Source organism: Pan troglodytes, chromosome 9, assembly GCF_028858775.2.
Source record: "Pan troglodytes isolate AG18354 chromosome 9, NHGRI_mPanTro3-v2.0_pri, whole genome shotgun sequence".
In the NCBI taxonomy this organism is placed as follows: Eukaryota; Metazoa; Chordata; class Mammalia; order Primates; family Hominidae; genus Pan; species Pan troglodytes.
This window is the reverse complement of record NC_072407.2, coordinates 77,346,580-77,366,571: the sequence shown is the minus strand read 5'-3', so window position 1 is coordinate 77,366,571 and position 19,992 is coordinate 77,346,580. Positions and strand designations below refer to the sequence as shown.

Here is a 19,992-nt window from a genome sequence, read left to right as displayed (position 1 = left end):
ATAATAATATTAATGGGGTTGCTGTGGGCAGAGAGGGTAAGGGCTTCATAAAAAGCCATTGTCGGCCAGGCATGGTGGCTGACGCCTGTAATCCCAGCCCTTTGGGAGGCTGAGGTGGGCAGATGACCTGAGGTCAGGAGTTCGAAACCAGCCTGGCCAACATGGTGAAACCTGGTCTCTACTAAAAATACAAAAATTAGCCAGGTGTGGTGGCACACACCTGTAATCCCAGCTACCAGGGAGGCTGAGGTGGGAGGATTGCTTGGACCCGGGAGGTGAAGATTGCAGTGAACTGAGATCTTACTATTGTACTCCAGCCTGGGTGACAGAGTGAGACTCTGTCTCAACAACAACAACAAAAAAGCCATCGTCATTCAAGACTGAGGGTGGATCTCAGCTCCTTCCCTCTCCCATGTCCCCTTCCTCCTCTTTCATCCCTCTTTTCCATGGTCCAGGGCAGTGTACACAGCTGAGTGCGCAGGGGTGGGGGCACAGGGAGTGGGGGCTGTGCCGGCCAGCGGAGAAGCTCCAAGGAAGGCAGGAAGGGAAGTGAGATTGCCCAGGGCCAGCAGCAGCAGTGTGGTGCTGGGGCAGCTGGCGCCACTCCCCTCTGGCCCCTCACCCACGGCAGATTCTCTAGGAGGAAGTGGGGAGAGATTGGGGAGCAGGAAGCTGGGGGCGGTTGTGGAGGGAAGTCCCTTGGCATCCTGGCCCCAGGCTCCTCTTTCTTAACCCTCACCCCTGTGCAGAGCCCCAAGCCTGGCTTTCTGCCAAGGGAGCCAGCAGGCCACTGTTTCACACACTCAGAAAACAACAGCTTTCCTGGTTCCCAACCCCAAGTAGGAGGTGCCTGCTTGGAGCTCAGGCACTTGGAAAGCAGCGCCTGCTACAGGGTCTGCCAGGTCTGGAGGAGGCAGCAAAAGAGAAGAAAGACCCCCAGCCTCCACAGCCTCTCCTCGTAGTGCTGGGCTGAGACATGCCAGGGACTCTGACTCCAAGGCAGCTGGTTACATAACTGAGCATGCCTCCCTGCTCCTTTCCTCCCTGTTTCCCCAGAGGGGCCTTGGAGGAGGTGCTGCATTGCTCAGAATTCCTGCACCCAGAAGGTCGTGGGGAGCATCCCCCTGCCTTGGATAGTGGTAGTGCCGCCCACACCGTGTAGGATGGTGAGCCATGTATGCTTCCTCAGTGCAGGCCTTTGGGGTTGGCTCTGAGCATTGTCCCCTCCAACTCTCTTGGGAGCAGAGCTGCAAAGGGGGGAGGCCTCATTAGAGGAAACAGGCCGCTTCCTAAGATAATTTGCCTGCAAACTGCCCCCAGAGGGCAACTGGCCTCTGCAGCCAGAGGAACAAATAGCTAGCATTTTACAGTTTGTTCCATTCAATTCCACAAACATTTCTCCCTCCACTCAAGGCATGTCCCGAAGTGGCCGGGCCTGTCCCAGTGGTGTGTCTCTCTCCGAGTGGGAAGGGGATTTATGGAGCAGCTCTGCTCTGCCTCCCGCCTGAGGCTGCCCTTTCTCCGAAGTTGAGGGCCTGGCCTTCCCAGGTTCTGGGTGGCAAGGAACCTCATGACATGGAACACTATCTCCCCGGGCGTCGGGCTAGGAGTTTTCAGGGTTAGCTTATATTGTTTCTGTTAGGCCATCGCTGCCCTCCTGAGGAGGTTCCAAGGAACAAAGCTTTCTCTCTGTGCCACACCCCGGGCCCTGTGCTGGGCACCTGAAATATGAAGAGGACCCAGACAAGTCTCTGCCCTCATGCTGCTCAGATGTATTGGGAGAGAGGAAATAGATGATCACAACAGCTGCCAGAAGAGGGGTAGTGGGCATCTGTTTATAGCAGCGACAAAACAGGGCCAGAGGTTAAGGATCAGAGGCAGCTCCCCAGAAGTAGGGACCCACGAGCAGGTTGGAAAGTGCGTTTGTGTGAGCCAGAGGTAATACTCTTCCTGGCAGTATCTCTGTGACATGCGTTTTCATCCAGCACTGACTTCCTTCAGCAGACTTGAGAAACCTACTATGTGCCGGCATAGTGTCAGGCACTGGTTTCATCTGCTGTCAGTAAGGAGTGTCTTGGGAATGCAGACTGCTTGAGGACAAAAAAACTAGGGTGAAAAGTGAAAGTTCTGCCACATGGCATCACAATGAGTGTTTCTGCCTGGAGGAAGAAAATGGGGTGGGTATATCAGGAGACACTGGGCTCAGCAAACCTGCCGTTGGAAACCAGGGTCTACTGTCCTGAGGGTATGGAGAGGAAAGCTTCCCTCCAGCCCGGGAGACACTGCAGAGATCTGATGGCTCTTCCCAGAGGAGCCCATGGGCATGAGACAGTTGGGAAACTATGTCTTAGGAGAAACAGCTCCAGGCTTTGGGGCTGGCAGCCAGGGGCCATGTGCTCTGGTCTCTACAGATTGGAGGGCTATCTTTGGGCACACTGAGGCCACGTGGAATGGTGGAGAGGAGGCAGCAGGCTGGGGTTCTCCCCTCCCCTTTACCAGTAATTGCATGTCTGTAGGCAAGTTTTCCAGCCTCTGGAGATAATGTGTTCATCCTTTCTCCGTTACAGCTGTGCTAATTAAAGCACCAAGCACATTAGCAGGGCTCATCACTGGTTGATGTTATGATGGGTCTCTATTGCCCCAGGGTACTGGGAGAAACCTAGAGACATTTTAAAACTCAATAAGGAGATTTTTTTTTTTTGCAACAGATTTTTTTGACATTCTAAAAATGACAAAAATGATTACACATCATAATCAAGTGATTAATATGCATTGTCGTTTCTCCCTGCGCTGACTGTTCCACAGCAGTGATTCAGTACAGCAGTGATTCACTGTGCATACTTGAAACAATCCAGCCACCTCTGATGTTCACCATTTGCAGAGTAAACTTTGTAGTAGGGAGAACTTTCAAAGAACCATGACCTGGCCCCACACTGAGCCCTGACCCAGTGTACAGAAAAGACCTGGGTTTCTGTACACTGAGGCTCTGGCCTCAACTTCCATTTGAGTGTAGAGCTGGATGGGGGTGTGCTGAGCTCCCTGGAGAAGAGAAACCCATTCCTTCCTGTGGGCAGCCCCAGTTCAGGGGATCCAAACTGAATGGTGACAGACATGGCTCCCAAAGTACTGTTCTCCTCATTCTACCGCCACTGGCTCAGGTCAAGCCCCACTCCTGGCCTCTGGATCATTACAGTTGTCTTCTAGTTGCTGTCTTTTTGCTCAGTCCCAACCCTCCAAGCCATCCTGTTATTCTGAAATTCACATCTGGTCATTCTTCCCAGCCTAAGGCCTGATCCACTGCTCCCCATGTCCTATGGGAAAGTCCCCATTCTCTAGGTGGCACTGGAGGCCCTTCAGGATCTGTCTCTAATGTCCCTTCCACACTCCTTTCCCAGCTATCCCCACCACACTGCTAACAACCTGGCTGCATTGACTTTTTTGGATCTTCCTCAACAGTCTTTATACTTTTCACGCCTCTGTGCCTTTGCTCAAGCCAATCTCTTTAGCTGGAATGCCCTTCTTCCTCTGGCGAAATATTCCTTATATTTTCAGGTTGAACTTAAAAACATTTCAGGCTGGGTGCGGTGGCTCACACCTGTAATCCCAGCACTTTGGGAGGCCGAGGCAGGCGGATCACTTGAGCACCATTGCACTCCAGCCTGGGCAACAGGAGTGAATCTCCGTCTCAAAAAAAAAAAAAAAAAAAAAAAAAAAAGACATTTCAATGAAATTCATTGAACAACTGCACAGGGCACCTGCTCTAGACATGAAGCCCTCCCTTGACTGCTCCCTGCCCAGGTAGAGTGAATGGCCTCTTCCAGGCTCCCTTAGCACTCTGCAGGCTTCCCGGATGGCACTTTACATTGTAGTTGACTGCTAACAAGTCAGTTCCCTCTCTGCTCGAGGGCAAATGTGTATCTCTTGTCTCTTGGACTCCCAGCTCCTGACTGGGGCCTCGCACAGTGTGGGGCCAGACTTGGGTTAGGGAGTGAGTCAGGGAAGATTCCCTGGAGGAAGTGAGCCCCGAGCTGCTGACTTAAAGAAAAAGCACCCTTTCCCTCTTCTTACTTCCTTCCTGGTCCTCGTGCTGAAGGAAAACAGTCAACACTTTTTTTTTCCTTTTCTGTTTTTCCTTTGAGATAGGATCTTGCTGTGTCACCCAGACTGGAGTGCAGTGGCACGATCATAGCTCACTGCAGCCTCGAAGATTTTTTGTGGAGATGGGGTCTCACTGTGTTGCCCAGGCTGGTCTCAAACTCCTGGGCCTAAGAGATCCTTCTGCCTCAGCCTCCCATAGTGTTGGGATTATAGGTGTGAGCCACTGTGCCTGGTCTGAAACTGACTTTGAAAAGGGAAATGTATGGCTTTTGAATTGAGGGATGGAATCTCCTAGCCTGGAGATAATTAAATAAGGCTTAGATCTCCCTCTCTCCCTTCACGCATTTCCTGAATACCTAGAACATGCCAGACACTGGAGCTACAAAATGAATTAAATAAAACATGTCTATCTTTTTCTATCTCCATAATGTTCATGCTGGAAACTGCCCTTTCCTTTTTCTGTTTCATTGGATCAAGTTCAAATCTTAGCAGGTCACTTGTAACTCTGACTCTGGGCACATTGTGCCACCTTTCTGGGCCCTAGTTTTCTTATGCATACCACAGAGGTGACAATACTCCCCTCATAGGGTGGTGATGGATCATGTGTGTGAGGGGCTGAACAGGTGCCTTTTACAGTGGTTTCTCATTGAGTGGCAGCCACTCTCCGACTGGAAGTTTCTTGAGGGCAGTGACTATGTTTGGTAGATAAATGTGTCCTTAGCGCCCAGCCCAGGGACCAGGCATGCAGTACATGAGGGTCATCAGCCATCCCAATTTTCCTGGGACAGTCTCAGTCTTGCATCTCAGGAAACCCCTCAGCTCACTCCTGGGCAAATCAGGACTGTGGGTCACCCTACAGTATCTTCTCATAAAGATTAGTAGAGTAGGTATATCCACGAATTAAGCAAGCATTAGTGAAGGACAGGAGTAGGACTTGAACAGGCCAGGACAAGCACTGGGTGGCTGCCTTGGGCGCTGAGAGGAGTCAGCAGAAGGGTCTGGAAGGCCTAGCATGTGGACAGTGGGAGGTAGGGGTGGGGCCATCTGCAGCTTGGCAGGGTGTGGGGAGGACATCAGGCCCTGAGTCTGTAAGGTGACTGCTTTCAAACAGGTTTCAGGCTCCCAAGGGCCATGTGCTCTTCCTCAGACACATCCAGAGAGGGCACGGTTGATTCTCTTTTTTGATTTCTATTAAATATATTGAGCCCTCAGCTACTCTTCCGCCTTGGTAGCTGGAGGCCTCTTCTTCCTCAACCTACTGAGTCTCAGCGTGCCTGCCCACTGCCTTCTGAGCTGTCCATGCCAGACTGAGATGAGACAGGGCAGAGGCATGGGCTGCGAGATGGGAGAGCAGGGCTGCAGGCTTGTTCTCAGGCTCAGCCCCAGACACTGAGTGAGCCTTGGTTTCTCACAGGGTATCTGTGAGTTGTGAGTTGTCACGTGTGGAAAGCCCCTTGGCGTCTTTAGTATGCAATAGGTGCACAGCAAGTCTCATGTTTTGTCCCCGTCTATAAAAGGGGGACAATAAAGCTTGCCCTGCTCACCTCCAGGACTGTTGTGTGGGCCAAACGGGATGTGGATGTGGGATGTGGGAACATTTGGTAAACTGTATCATACCCTACAAATGTTTGAGGATGGGGTTCTTAATAGGGCAGCCCTTGCCAGCCCAGGATTCCAGGCCCAGGATTCCAGCCCAGGCATGGAAGGCTCCTCTTGGGGTTGTGCCCCAGGATCACAAAGAAATCTGGCAGTGCTGCCCTTGTGAGCAGCAGACCCCTGCAGGCAGGTCCGAGACTCAGCTGAGCTCTGCTTCTTTTTTTTTTTTTTTTTTTTTTTGAGACAGGGGCAGGGCCTGGCTCTGTTGCCCAGCGTGGAGTGCAGTAGTGTGATCATAGCTCACTATAGCCTTGACTTCCTGGGCTCAAACAATCCTTCCTCCTCAGCCTCCCGAGTAGCTGGGACCACAGGTGTTCGCCACCATCCCAGGCTAATTTTTAAATTTTTTGTACAGATGTGGTTTTGCTACATTGCCCAGGCTGGTCTTGAACTCCTGGGCTCAAGCAATCCTCCCGTCTCAGCCTCCCAAAGTGCTGGGATTACAGGTGTGAGCTACCACGTCCGGCCAAGATCTGCTTCTTCTGAAACCATGGCAAGAGAAAGACAGACAGACTTGGACCTACTGCAGGGAGGGTTAAGTAGCAGCGGGACTCCCAACAAGAAGAAGGAATGTCTTCCGGAGCCTCATCTGTCTGTTGGGCTGGAGGCAGGGCCTTTGTGAAGGCGGGTGGTGCTCAGATCGCCTCTGGGCCCTTCCTCCAGCCCCGAGGCGGATTCACCATGAGGCTGATGCAGCTTCAGCTTCCAGCCCTTCACGCTCCAGGGCCCTTTCCAAGGCCTAGCAATGTGTCCATGTGCTCAGGGGTTTTGTGAAATTTGCAGAAGGAAGTTATTTTTGTACTCTTTTTTTTTTTTAAAACAAACAAACAAACAAAAAAAACCTTCCAAGCTCTGTAAACTTTAGGCGCCCAAGCCCAGCTCTGCCCTGCTGTGGCAAGTTTTCGTTTGGGCTAGGATGTTGGTGCCACATCTGCTGCATGTCCTCAGGGGGCTCTCATCCCACAGCAGAGATCTGTCATAGGTTAGAGCCCTCCCTACAGAAGCAACACCTGAAAGGCATCCAGGGGAGCCAGTTCTGGGGCAGGCTGAACCTGCAGCTTCACTTGCCATGTAAATTAGAGACTGGAAAGGCTTCTCTGACTTCAATCTTCCTCTTCTGCAAAATGGAGATAAGACCTTCCTGGAAAGGTTAAAATAATGAACCATAGGTGAAACTGCCTGGTGTAGCCCCAGGCTTGTCCTGGGAGCTCAGGAAATGCTGATGAAAGCTGGATGGATGGGCTCAGGGGAGCCCATGCCTTTCGTTGGGATAGTCTGTCCTGCTGTCTGTCAAATTAACCTGCTGTGTGCCAGGCCTAGTATTAGGCTCTGGGATACAAGCTGCTGGGGTGAGGTGGTCAGACGAATCAAGAGGGTGAAAGTGGTTATAAACTGTGGAGCACGGCTTGCCTGGGAAGGGGCTGTTGTAACCGGGATGGGGCCTTTTTTTTTTTGAGACGGAGTCTTGCCCTGTCACCCAGGCTGGAGTGTAGTGGTGCTATCTCAGCCCGGGTTCAAGCAATTCTCCTGCCTTGAGTAGCTGGGATAACAGGCACATGCCACCACGCCCAGCTAATTTTTGTATTTTTAGTATAGATGAGGTTTCACCATGTTGGTCAGGCTGGTCTTGAACTTCTGACCTTGTGGTCTGCCCACCTCGGCCTCCCAAAGTGCTGGGATTACAAGCGTGAGCCACCGCGCCCGGCCTGGGATGGGACCTTCTGTGGGAGTGGGGCAGAGTAGAAGTCTGGACAGGCCTTTCCTGCTCCTGGGACTGGGTCAGGAGTCTGGCTGGTCTGGTGCCTGAGGGGAGCTGCCAGGGCAGGCCGAGCTGACCTTTCCTGCTCAGAAAGGAAGCCAGGCTGGCAGGGTGCGGTGCATCCCTCTGCAGAGTCAGGGAAGCGGAGTTTGTTGGCAGCAATGTCTTGCCTTCTGTGCTTCCCTAAGACAGGTGGCTGTGGGGAGGGCTTCGAAGAACAAACATGGTGTCCGGCTGGGTTTCAGATCCCACCCCTACTGCTTGTTATGCCTGTGACCTAGAGACGGTTACATAATCTTTCTGAACCTTGGTTTTGTCATCTTTAAAATGGGGGTAATAAAATCCTCTCCTCACCCCCATAGGGTTGTGGTAAGGCTTAAATGAGATAATGCATGACTTAACACAGTGCCTGGTACACAGTAGGTGCTCAATACATGCTGATTGTCCCTCTCCTGCCCCATGACCCTCATCAGCTTCTCTTTTACACTTCCCCGTTTGTCTGTGCCCCCAGTTGGGTGTGGGCTCCGTGGTGGCAAGGACTGAGTTTTGTTCACCAATCATTCTATTCCCCAGCCCTGGCACAATGCCTTCAATACACCCTGAACTGGTTGGCAAGAAGCTGCACTGGGCCCAAAGAAAACAGTGTTAACTTTTAGCTGGAAACCTGCTTACAACACACCTACTGTGTGCTCCTGCCAGAGCACTTACTGTATGGTTTCTGCCCTGCAGAGCTTGAATGGCCACCCACAACTGTGGCTCTGCCCTTCTTGACAAGTGGCTTTGTTTTTTTCTTCAGAGCACTTAGCACCTGCTGTAATCAATTTGGTGAGCGTTGTTGAGTCAAACTCTGTAAAATATTTGAAGATATTTATTCTGAGCCAAATATGAGTGACCGTGGCCTGTGACACAGCCCTCAGGAGGTCTTGAGAACATGTGCCCAAGGTGGTCGGGGTACAACTTGGTTTTATATATTTTAGGAGGCATGAGACATCAATCAAATACATTTAAGGAATACATTGGTTTGGTTCAGAAAGGCGGGACAACTCAAAGCAGTGGGCAGGGGTTGGGGGGAGCTTCCAGGCTATAGGTACATTTTTTTTTTTGAGATGGAGTCTCACTCTGTCGCCCAGGCCAGAGTGCAGTGGCGCGATCTCAGCTTACTGCAACCTCCGCCTCCCGGGTTCAAGTGATTCTCCTGCCTCAGCCTCCTGAGTAGCTGGGACTACAGGCGCGCATGACCACACCTGGCTAATTTTTGTATTTTTAGTTGAGACGGGGTTTCACCATATTGGCCAGGCTGGTCTCGAACTCCTGACCTCATGATCAGCCTGCCTTGGCCTCCCAAAGTGCTGGGATTACAGGCATGAGCCACCGCGCCTGGCCAGCTATAGGTAAACTTAAACATTTTCTGGTTGACAGGTGGTTGAGTTTGTCTAAAGACTTGGGATCCTTAGAAAGGAAATGTTCAGGTTAAGATAAAAGATTGTGGAGACGAAAGTTCTTTTGAAGTCTAATGGTGGCTGCCCTTAGAGAAAATAGATGACAAATGTTTCCTATTCAGACCTTTAAAAGGTGCTAGACTTTTAGTCATTCTCATCAGGATTGGGAGGGCCTCGAAGAAAAAGATCTAGCTATGTTTACAGACGCAGATTTTCCCCCACTAAGGATGGCTTTGCAGGGCCATTTCAAGATATGGCAGAGAAACATGTTTTGGGGTAAAATATTCTGATTTTCTTCCTTATCTCGTAATTGTCACACACATCCCTGTGAAGAGACCACCAAACAGGCTTTGTGTGAGCAATAAAGCTTTTTAATCACCTGGGTGCAGGTAGACTGAGTTTGAAAAAGGAATCAGCAAAGAGAGAGAGATAGGGGTGGGGCAGTTTTACAGGATTTGGGTAGGTAGTGGAAAATTACAGTTAAAGGGGGTTGTTCTCTTGCGGGTAGGGGCGGGGGTCAAAAGGTGCTCGGTGGGGAGCTCCGGAGACTTATTGTCCAGGAGAAGGAATGTCACAAGGTAATGTCATCAGTTAAGGCAGGAACCGGCCATTTTCACTTCTTTTGTGGTTCTTCAGTTGCCTCAGGCCATCCGGATGTATACCTGCGGGCTTGAGCTCAGAAGCCTGACAGTAATGTTATGCCACAGTCAGACTGGAAAGTAAGTCACGACATGTAGGGTTACATAAAACCCAACTGATGAGTTTCACTCGAGTCCGTGTGAAGAGACCACCAAACAGGCTTTGTGTGAGCAACAAGGCTGTTTATTTCACCTGGGTGCAGGCGGGCTGAGTCCGAAAAGAGAGTCAGTGGAGGGAGATAGGGGTGGGGCCATTTTATAAGATTTGCGTAGGTAAAGGAAAATTACAGTCAAAAGGGGGTTGTTCTCTGGCGGGCAGGGGTGGGGGTCACAAGGTGTTCAGCGGGGGAGCTTTTGAGCCAGGATGAGCCAGGAGAAGGAATTTCACAAGATAAAGTCATCAGTTAAGGCAGGAACAGGCCATTTTCACTTCTTTTGTCATTCTTCACTTACTTCAGGCCATCTGGATGTATACGTGCAGGTCACAGGGGCTGTGATGGCTTAGCTTGGGCTCAGAGGCCTGACAATGAGAATTCATGGTTTGTAGAAGATGACTCCCCAGACCCCTTAGACAGGAATTTGGGCAAGATAAAAAAAAAAATCAGACATGGCCAGGCATGGTGGGTCACGCCTGTAATCCCAGCACTTTGGGAGGCCTAGGCGGACGGATCACTTGAGGTCAAGAGTTCAAAACCAGCCTGGCCAACATGGTGAAACCCTGTCTCTACTAAAAATACAAAAAAATTAGCCAGGCGTGGTGGCAGGCGCTTGTAATCCCAGCTACTTGGGAGGCTGAGGCAGAATTGCTTGAACCTGGGAGGCGGAGGTTGCAGTAAGCCAAGATCGTGCCACTGGGCGACAGAGCGAGACTCCGCCTCAAAAAATAAAAATCAGATTTTAGTCCTCAACATCTGAAATATGCCTCTCCCTGCTGGAATGCAAGTGCTGCAGGAGCTGTGTCACCAGGTACCAGTGGTGACACGGGATATTTTTGTTGAATGAATGGCTGTCTTTCTTTTTCTCTGAAGTCCAGCCGGGTTCAACTTTCAGCCCAGCTGCCTTCTAGTTGGGGAAAGTTCCCTGCCACTTTCATTCAGCTTCAGTTTCTTCATGTTTAGAATGGGAAAATAGCTGTACCATATAAAGCAAGTGCTCAGCCGGGCCTGGAACAAGGTCATGATGCCAGGTGCTATTTTTCAAATGATTTCCAAGGGTCCTTTCAGTTCTGACCTTCAGTGATCTCTCTGCCTCCAGCTTAGAGGAAGACTGGGGAGAACATTCCATTCCTAGCAGACCCTTTCTCTTGGCCTCACAATGGATTTGAAGCTCTGTGCAAACTGTTTATATTTCTTCGGCAGAGTTTATTACCCAGGCAGGCCTTCTGCAATTAATTACAAGCAAAGCAAATAACTTGTCCTTAGGAGGCTGGGCTTGGCATAAACATTTACATATAGCCAGGGGCCAGCCCAGGGGCTGGGCTCTTTCCTGCAGCCTTTGGAACAGAGAGGTTAGACGATTAGGGTGGTGTGGGGTGTTATGGGGTGGGGTGGGGAGAAACAGCTTTCCTTCAACAGCTTTTCCTGGACTCCTCCTTAGCCCTTGAGATGCTGTGCTTATGCTTTCTTTCAATCTTCCTAATTACCCAAGTAGAGTCCCTGTTTGTAGTTGAGGAATTGAAGGCTCAGCTAAGTTCAGCAATTTGTCTGAACACACAGCTTGCAGGAGCAGCAGGATCTGAAGGTTCACATGGCAGCTGTGTAGGTAAATAGACTAGAAGAGAGAGGCTAGAAGTTGGGAAATGAGTGACAGATTGTTCGTTCGTTCATTTATTCATTCAGTGCAAATTTGTCAGGCCTCTGTCATGTGTGAAAGGGAGTCTGAGAGGCAGTAGTGACTTTTTTTTTTTTTAGAGACAGGATCTCAGTCTTGTCATTCACGCTAGAGTGCAGTGGTGCAATCACATCTCACTGCAGCCTCGAACTCCTGGGGTCAAGTGATCCTCCTGCATCAGCTTTTCAAGTAGCTGAGACTTGTTGCACAGGTATGTGCTACCATGCCTGGGTAGTTTTTAAAATTTTTTGTAGAGATGGAGTCTTACTATGTTGCCCAGGATGGTCTCAAACTCTTGGGCTCAAGCAATCCTCCCACCTTGATCTCCCAAAGCACTGGGATTACAGGCATGCACCACAGTGCCCAGCCAGTAGTGATTATTGTGACTGTTCGTCCCCACATGGAATGTCAGAAACCCTCTGAGGATGGTCCCATTAACAGGCTAATGTGTGGCAGAAGGTGGTTTCGTGAAAGGCCAGGAAGGCAGTGGTCTGTGTAGTGGTCATAGTCACACCATCTTACACAAAGAGACAGCTTGAGTGGATGTAGTCTTTAACAGGAGGGGCTCTGCAAGGGCAACCCACTCCTCCCACCCTAGAATCTGGAATTCTAGATCCCTGAACCCTGCTTTTAGGCAGAGACGGCTCAGAGAAGGTTTGGCTCAAGGTTACACAGCAGCAGGGTGCAGTGGCTCACACCTGTAATTCCAGCACTTTGGGAGGCCAAGGCAGGAGGATCACTTGAGCCCAGGAGTTCCAGGCCAGCCTGAGCAACATGGTGAGACCCTCCATCTCTATAAAAAATACAAAAAATTAGCTAGACATGGTGGTGCGTGCCTATAGTTCCAGCTACTCAGGCGGCTGAGGTGGGAGGATCAGTTGAACACAGGATGTTGAGGCTGCAGTGAGCCTGTGAGCCGTAATTGTCACTGCATGTCAGCCCGGGTGACAGAGCAAGAACTTGTCTCAAAAAAGAAAAAAAAAAAGGTTACACAGCAGGAAGGAATGGTCCCAGCGAAGTGCTGTTTCTGGTGTGTTTACATTTGAGAGGTGCAGTGACCAATTTGCATGGGAAACCCTTACTGGCTGCCCCACTCTCTTCAGGGCTCTGAGTTCAGTGTTTTCTGACGGCCCTCTCAGCCCAGCCATTCCCGTTCCACTCAATGGTTTTGCTGTGCAGATCTCTGGAGCCATCTGCTGGGGGCCATCTTCCTCTGTGCATTGAGGAATACTGGGATCCAGGGATGACAGGAGCAGGGCACTCCTGTCTATACGCATCTTGGATGTGGTATGCCTGGCCCCTGGCCCTGGATCCTGGGACTCCTTGGCTGGACAGGAGTCCATCCCAGAGGGTGAGACTGCAGCCTCCAGGCCTCTGCAGCTTCAGACTATAGTAGAGTCTGGGACTTGGCCTGAGCTGTCCACACCAGGTGGCCAGCAGTTGGCACAGAGCCCAGCATGTGGTAACAGATGCCCAGGGAAGGCATGACACTTGGGATGGGTGAATGGCTGGTGGGAGACAAGGATGTAAGAAGGGCACTTTCATTTGGGCGGCAGGGGCTTCAGTTCAAGTCACCATCTGTATCACAAATGAACCTCAATGTTGTCTTCTGGGGAATGGGGATGAACAACTGTCCTCACTCACAGGGTTTTAGGGAGGAGGAACAGGCAGCAACTGACTATTCACAATAGCCAAAAAGTGGGAACAGACAGCCTAAATGCCCATCTGCAGATGAATGGATAAACAAATGGTGGTATATCCGTGCTGTACAACATTATTCACCCATGAGAAGGAATGAAATACTGATCCATGCTATAAAGTGGACGAACCTTGCAAACCTTACTTGAAATGAAAAAAGCCAGACACAAGAGGTCACCTATAGTATGAGTCAACTTGTATGAAATATCCAGAATAGAGAAATCCATAGAGACAGAAAGCAGACACTGGTGGTTGCCAGGGGTTGGAGAGAGGAAATAATGGGGAGAGACTACATAGTGAGTAAGGGGTTTTACTTTGGAGTGATGGAAATGCATTGGATCTAGATAGAAGTGGCGGTTTTGCACAACGTTGTGAATGGACTAAATGCCACTGAATTGTTCACTTTATGTATTTATTTTATTTTTATTTATTTATTTGTAGAGACAGGGTCTTGCTGCATTGCCCAGGCTGCTGTCAAACTCCTGAGCTCACCCAGGTGCAGTGGCTCATGCTTGTAATCCCAGCACTGGGAGGCCAAGGTGGGCAGATCACCTGAGGTCAGGAGTTCGAGACCAGCCTGGCCAACATGGCGAAACCCCGTCTCTACTAAAATTACAACAATTAGCATGGTGTGGTGGTGAGCGCCTGTAATCCCAGGTACTTAGGAGGCTGAGGCAGGAGAATCGCTTGAACCCAGGAGGCAGAGGTTGCAGTAAGCCGAGATCACGCCACTGCACTCTAGCCTGGGCGACAAGAGCAAGACTCAAAAAAAAAAAAAAACAAAAAACAAAACAAAACAAAAAAATAAACAAACTCCTGAGCTCAAGTGATCCTCCTGTCTTGGCCTCCTACAATGCTGGGATTATAGGCATGAACCACTGCACGCACCTCAATAAATTATTTTTTCTGCTGGTTGATGTGGTTCGCACCTGTAATCCTAGCACTTTGGAAGGCTGAGACAGGAGGATTGCTTGAGTCCAGCAGTTAGAGATCATCCTCGGCAACCTAGTGAGACTCTGTTTCAAAAAAATACATTTTATACAATTATTCTTTTTATTTTTTTTTATTTTTTTTTTGAGACGGAGTCTCGCTCTGTCGCCCAGGCTGGAGTGCAGTGGCGCCATCTCGGCTCACTGCAAGCTCCGCCTTTTGGGTTCACGCCATTCTCCTGCCTCAGCCTCCTGAGTAGCTGGGACTACAGGCACCCGCCACTGCGCCCAGCTAATTTTTTGTATTTTTAGTAGAGACAGGGTTTCACCGTGGTCTTGATCTCCTGACCTCGTGATCCACCCGCCTCGGCCTCCCAAAGTGCTGGGATTACAGGCGTGAGCCACCACGCCCAGCACAAAATTATTCTTAAAAATAACAAGAGTCTGGGCATGGTGGCTCATGCCTGTAATCCCAGCATTTTGTGAGGCCAAGGTGGGCAGATCACTTGAGCTCAGGCATTTGAGATGAGCCTGGGCAACATGGCAAAACTCTGTCTCTACTAAAAATACAAAAATTAGGCATGGGTGTGGTGGGGCATGCCTGTAGTCCCAGCTACTCGAGAGGCTGAGGTAGGAGGTTGAAGCTGTAGTGAGCCATGATTGCAGCCCTGCACTCTAGCCTGGGCTGGAGTGACACCCTGTCTCAAAAAAAAAAAAAAAAAAAAACAGTAATTTTAAAAAGGCAGTGTGTAGTAAGAGGGGATGGGGTTGCGATGAGACATGGGCGTTAGGGTGAGACTGCTGGAGACGGTGTGTGGGAGAGAGGCTGTGGCAGGTAAGGGTGCTGAGTGGGAGGCAGAGTGGTTAAGACCAAGGTTGACTGCCAGACTTCAAAGCTGTGTGGCCTTGGGCAGGTTATTTAACCTCTCTCTGTTTCAGTTTCCCTGTCTATAAAAGAGGAATAACGAAATTTTTATTATGAGAATCTTAATCTTTTGTTATGGGAATCTTAATGTTTCCATTAGGATTAAATGAGTTAATATTTGTAAAGTGCTTGGCACAAAGTAAGTACTACGTGTTAGCTGCTGTTGTTATCACTCATTCACATTTTTATTTATTTGTTCATTTACTGCACACCCACGCTGTGCCAGGCCCTGGGCTGCTTTCTGGGGACGCAGCTGCAAGCATGACTCAGTGCCTCTCTCAGGAGCTCTCGCACATCCTCCGGCAGCACCCTCCTCCTCCCAGCCTGGAGCCTTGGCTGTTAATGAAAATTCTTCATCACCTCCTGCTTCTCCAGAGCTGCCTGAGCAGGCACCACCTCCCCTGGGACCCTGCAGAGCTCCTTCAAGGCATTAGAAAATGCCCTAGGCTTGGGAGCTGGTGCCCTAGGTTTGAGGGGACCTTAGGAAAGATCCTAGGCCTTAGTTTCCCTACCTGTCATGGGAGAGGTCAGGCTGGCTGAGCTCTGAGATTCTTCTGTTTTCTAACCTCCAAGCCTCTGAGTCAGCCGGCCCAAGTTGGGCCTGGGGCTTTTGCTTTGAGCACTGGCAGGGTCAGACCAGAGAGCCCTGGGCGTGAGGTCCAGAAGGGATCTCAGAGGTCCCTTTATGCACAAGGTTAGTGAGGTCCAGAGAGAGGCTGGGGCATGCCTGGGGGTGCCTGGAAGGTAATGGCCAAGACTGGTTTGGGGAGGGGCTTTGGTGGCCTCAGCCTCTACCTGTTCTTAGCATGAGCCGCAGAGTTCACTAGTCTATATTTTGGATGGGCTTAAAGTGTCATGCCTGTTGAGATTTATTTTATAAAAAGTAAACTGGGCCAGGCATGGTGGCTCACGCCTGTAATCCCAACACTTTGGGAGGCTGAGGCAGGTGGATCACTTGAGGTCAGGAGTTTGAGACCAGCCTGGCCAACATGGTGAAACTCCTGTCTCTACTAAAAATACAAAAGTTAGCTGGATGTGGTGGTACATGCCTGTAATCCCAGCTACTCAGGAGGCTGAGGCACTAGAATCGCTTGAACCCAGGAGGCGGAGGTTGCAGTGAGCTGAGATTGCGCCACTGCACTCCAGCCTGGGTGACAGAACGAGAGACCCTGTTGAAAAACAAAAACAAAAACAAAGTAAACTGCCTTTTTTGGGCTGGCATTCTGGGCAGCCAGAGTAGGGGCTGGGGTGAGGGTCGGGGGATTCCTGCCCCACCCCTCTGGTAGCCATTCAGGCTCAGTCTGACCTCACTTCTCCTGGACAAAAACAATCTGATTCCACTGCTGGTCCTCCTTACGGTCAATCTCTCCATGTTGGCACCTCCCCCACTGCCAGCCTCAGTTGTCACCCCTGCACCATGTAGTCCTTTCTCCAACCCTGACAACCATCATATGTTCTCTGCCATTTCCATCCACAGGGTTTTCTTCAGGTCTCTACCCCAAGGCCCTCCCGCCCAGCCCTGCCTGAGTCTCTGACACCTGCATCCCTCCCTGCCTCACCTCACACGCCAGCCACCAGCCCTGGGTCCCCATGTGCTGGCTTCCCTCCCAGAGGTTTCTCCCAGGGACAGGGGTGGGGGTGGTGAGAGAGGCAGAAAAGTCTAGGAAGGGCCTTGCTCTCTTCTCCTTTTAAAAACAGCTACACTTTGAGTGTAGACATAGCAGTTAGAACCTTCCAGAACTTTTCTGTGGTCTCAGAAGGGGACCAAACAGGCAAAGTCGCAGCAGAAGGGGAAGGGGCCCGAAGAGGCGGGTGGAGTTGGAGTCAGGCGCACAGGCTCTCTGGGTTCTCAGAAGACCCAGGTATGTTTCCATTCTTGCTGCCCCCTATTCCACACCCACACCCACACGCACACTCCCCAGGCCTCCAGGGCTCGGCAACGGTGATCAGGGAGGGCTTCTTTGGGTAGGATGTTCATTTATTCAGTCCTTCATTCATTCACGGCCCTTGCTAGTGCCTCCTCGGTGCCAGGCCCTGTTCTGAACCCTGAGGACATGGAGTGGGGCCAGACCTCATCCCTACCTGAGGCTGATGAGGGCGGCTGCTGTGGACTCAGAGGAGCTCCGCACGGGCAGATAAAGACCATTCATTCATTCACCAGGAAGTGCTCATCCAGCCTGCTGTGTGCTAGGCGCTGTCCCAGCAGTAAAGGAAGCAGGCAAGAATCCCTGCCCTCATGGAGCAACTGATGCTGGTGCTATGTTCCCCTAGACCTGGGGGAAGGGCGCGGGCACACAGCCTGAGTTCTGAGGGCTTGAAGGAACTAACAGTTATCTTTCAGGAATTATTTAAACAACAACAAAACCCTCCACATTAGACAAGGAGAAGAGAGCAATCATCCAGAATTTCATCATTTAGAAACAACATTTCTAACACTTTTTGGTGTTTGTGCTTCTTGCTGTGTGTGTGTGCGTGCATGTGTTTGTGTATTCAAGCTCAATTGTGATTAAACTGTATGCAAAATTTTGAATATGGTTTTTTTTTCTTCCGTATCTCCTATGCTATTAACTCATAGTATCTCGATTCGTTAATGATTGTTCCTCATGTGGGTGCCCTACAGTTTAACCAGCCCCTTCTTTGGTATTTACATTATTTCCAGGTGTTTGGTTTTGTAAATAGTGCTGAAATGATTAGCTTTGGAGCTATCCCGTCACTTCCTGAAGGCAGAGCCTGGACCCTGGGTGGCTCAGAGGTCGCAGGCTTGGCTCTCAGCCCCTCCCATCTTCCCTGTACACCTTTCCGCTTCCTTCCTGCTCAGCTGCTTCCCTTCTTGCTCATGGGGGGAGAGAAGGTTTCCTCTCCAGGTACACTTATTTTTTTCTTTTTTTTTTTTGAGACGGAGTCTTGCTCTTGTTGCCCAGGCTAGAGTGCAGTGGCGTGATCTGGGCTCACTGCAATCTTCGTCTCCTGGGTTCAAGCAATTCTCATGCCTCAGCCTCCCGAGTAGCTGGGACTACAGGCGTGCACCACCACGCCTGGCTAATTTTTGTATTTTTAGTAGAGATGAGGATTTTACCATGTTGGACAGGTTGGTCTCCAGCTCCTGACCACAAGTGATCCACCTGCCTCGGCCTCCCAAAGTGCTGGGATTACAGGCGTGAGCCACCACGCCCGGCCCCTCTAGGTACATTTCAATGTGGGTTGTTCCATTTATCTTTTGCTACATAACAAATCACCCAAAAACTTAGTGGCTCAAAACAACAACATTCATTTTGTTATGGACTGTGGTTTCTGTAGGTCAGGAGTTTGGGAAGAGCTCCGCTGGGCAGTTCTGGCTTAGGGTCTCTCTGATGGTTGCAGGTGGCACAAGGTGGGCTGGAGCAGCTGGTTGCTTGGAGCAAGACCTATTGATTTTATCTCTGAATCTGTCCAGTTTTCTCTTTCTCTCTCATTGCTACCTCCCTAATCTGGGCCACCCTCATTTCTGACCCAGATGAATAATATCAGCAAAACATACAGCACTTCCTGTGGTCCAGGTATTGTTCCAAGTTCTTTACATGCATAAAGTTGCTCATTTAATCCTCACAACAACCCAGGGAAGTAGACACTGTTGTAATCTCCATTTTACAGAAGGGAAAACTGAGACCCTGAGAGGTTTCCCATCTAATAAACGGCAGATCTAGGATTTGAACCCAGAGCAGTCTAGTTGAATCTGCCTCCTAACTGGTCTCTCTGCTTCCACTCCAGTCTCTCTGCCCTTCCATTCGCCTCCCAGCAGCCAAAGTGAACGTACTAAAGCATGACTGCATTGTGTCAATTATCTGCTGAAACCCCACCAACACCTTATCACGGTGACAGAGTAATATCCACACTTCTGATCTGGCCTTCTGGTGACCAGGCCCTGCCCCCATGTCCCTGCTGGCCTTGTACCTTCAGTGATTCCCCTGTCTCCCCCTAGAACCTTCCCGTAGTAGGTTTGGTGTTTTTTGTTGTTGTTGTTTTGTTTTTTGAGATGGAGTCTTGCTCTGTTGCCCAGGCTGGAGTGCAGTGGCATGGTCTTGGCTCACTGCAACCTCTGCCTCCTGGGTACAAGCGATTCTCCTGCCTCAGAATCCCAAGTAGCTGGGATTACAGGCATGTGCCACCATGCCTGGCTAGTTTTTGTATTTTTAGTAAAGACAGGGTTTTGCCATGTTGGCCAGACTGGTCTCGAACTCCTGACCTCAGGTGATCCATCCGCCTCAACCTCCCAAAGTGCTAGGATAACAGGCGTCTGGCTGGTAGGTTTGGTTTTGTTTTGCCCCAATTCAGCACCCCAGCCCTTGTCCCTTTTGGAGTTAGTACTGCTGCTTCTTCAACTCTTAGCCCAGATGTCACTTTCTTGGGGAAGACTTCCCTGACTCCTCAGGCTGGTCTGTGCCCATCCTGGGCTCTTGGAGCCCTCCACTTTATAGCATTTATTGTGAGAGTCACCGTATACTTGTTTGTATGATGCCTGTCTTGCAGGGCTGCTGTGTTACCTGCTTGTAGGAACGCTCTGTGTTCTGTTTGCACTGTGATCTGTGTCACGGTAACCAAAGGAGTTGTGTAGTGCAGAGCCCTGCAGTTTCCCTGGCCAGAAGGGAAGCTTTATGTAGACAGGGCCCTTTGCCCGAATCTGCCCTATTCACCATATGTCTGATGGCCTACAGCATCTGACACACAATAGGTGCTCAATAAATTCTGTTGAATATTCATAAGAAGATCTAACGTGTATTACTAGGTGCCAGACACTATACTCACTTAATCCTCAGAACAACCTGATGGGGTGGGCACTGCTATTATCCCATTTTACAGATGAAGAAACAAGTTGAGTGAGGGGAGGTCACTTGACTGATGCCCTCTAGCCGGTTCCAACCAAGGCAGACCGGTTCACTAGAATAAAAAAGTGAATGAAAGAAGGACCCCTAAATTCCAGCAGCTTCAAGTAACTCAGATGAGGGCTGTAAGGAAAACACAGACTAAAGTCATCCCATAAAGC

The 19,992-nt window shown here is 50.2% G+C and overlaps 1 protein-coding gene and 1 non-coding gene across 3 annotated transcripts in view; both read left to right on the top strand.

Moving 5' to 3' along the window:
• Positions 1–19,992, top strand: part of ARRB1 (arrestin beta 1) — a 91,217-nt gene that overhangs the window by 10,204 nt on the left and 61,021 nt on the right. The window lies entirely within an intron of this gene.
• On the top strand, positions 6,339–6,432 carry MIR326 (microRNA mir-326). Its single transcript, NR_035749.1, has one exon. It is a non-coding gene; the product is annotated as a microRNA mir-326 (primary transcript).